The 1,547-nt window shown below is 41.8% G+C and overlaps 1 long non-coding RNA gene across 1 annotated transcript in view; it reads right to left on the reverse strand.

Moving 5' to 3' along the window:
- The window catches only part of LOC118478632, an 18,293-nt gene that overhangs the window by 1,882 nt on the left and 14,864 nt on the right, over positions 1-1,547 (reverse strand). The gene's annotated exons all lie outside the window — the stretch shown is intronic.

A 1,547-nucleotide genomic window follows, 5' to 3' on the forward strand; every position in this document is an offset into this window, starting at 1 on the left:
AGCCGGGGGTTAAAAAATCTACATTGAAAAAAACCCATGATATATCCCTTTCTGTTTAATTTGACCGTTGCTGGCAGAGTCGAAGCAGCCTGCCTCCTTAAAAATTCAAATCGTGTCCTTTGAGGGGACGTAAAACATACACAAATCATTACAATGTTATGGAGGAGAATACTGCACAGAAACAGTGCTTAAACGGTGTCTGTGGCATAACGAGTATAAGCACTTCGCCGTCACGCGCAAAAGACATGAGTTCGATTCCCTTGTAGGGGTAGGTTGAGTTTTTGTGTTTGTTTTGTTTCTGTTTTTGTTTTTGTTTGGTTTTAAATCGAGCATCTTCGTCTGTCTGCTGGGACGATAATAAATATCCATCTAAGCCTGTTTTGGCGCTAACAGATGGGGTTGACACAGCCACTCTCCTAAATTCGGAATTAATTGTCGATGGGGACGTATAATATTTACAGTTCTCAGCGCAAAAAGTAACTGCAGAATTGTAGTTAAAGACTGTTAATAATATGGTCTTTCACACTGCCATAAACATGAGATTCCTGTCTAGCTATCTATATCTGTCTGTCTGTCTGTTTGTCTGTCTGTCTGTCTGTCTGTCTGTCTGTCTGTCTGTCTGTCTGTCTGTCTGTCTGTCCGTCTATCTATCTATCTATCTAGTTGTAGTTTAATGCAGGTCGGCATGAAAATTACACCGCAGCAGTTATACTTGCCTATGATTCCCACACCTCCATCAGCACAATTCAGATTATCCGTCTGGGCCGACCCGAGCTGAGACGTATACAACGTCCTGACAGAAATACAGAGATACACGATACAGTCTTCCCACTCAGAAATCGAACCCATGTCTTTTGCGTGCGACGATGAAGCGTCTACCCGCTATATTATATACACCAGTAGGAAGAAGAACAAGAAGCAGACCACACCGAGTGCCACTCATTCATCAGGCGGGAGAGGATAGAGGGCGTCACTGTTGCAACAGCGGTCTTATTGTCTTTATTTAGTCTAAAATTATCGTATAGTATTGATATGGATTAATCCAAGAAATATAAGATTTTTTTTTAATGCTGTCGCTGTTGAAATGGACGTTTACTTGTGTTGCTTTTGAGATTTTGAGAAAACGTAACGGGCGACCACTATGAAATAGATAGAGGATTAGGGTTATTTTTTGGGTTTTGTATTAGGAAGTGATTTATGGCGCTCGCAACTGCATAAGGTCATATGAGCGCACGGGACACTTAAAACATGTTTAGTTCGGTAGGAATTACTTTTGAATTTTCCCCAGGTGGTAGCCGAAGCCTTCTCTTATTGATTTTAGACCACCAAGGGATCTTTAACATGCGCAACTTGCACATGGGACCTCCGAGATTTTTCACCCTTATGTGAGAAGGCTAGATGTTAGATGTTACCTACCCGAAGATCAGGGTTTTGGCTGAAAGACAGCAGTAAGAAATGAGTAAAGGAGTAGCAGTAAAAAGGCTACAGTAGAAAGAATCAGGAGCCTGTAGGAGGGGGCAAAGAGAGAAAAAAAGGGAGGAGAATGG

The sequence above is a fragment of the Aplysia californica genome, unplaced genomic scaffold (genome assembly GCF_000002075.1).
Source record: "Aplysia californica isolate F4 #8 unplaced genomic scaffold, AplCal3.0 scaffold00763, whole genome shotgun sequence".
Lineage (NCBI taxonomy): Eukaryota > Metazoa > Mollusca > Gastropoda > Aplysiida > Aplysiidae > Aplysia > Aplysia californica.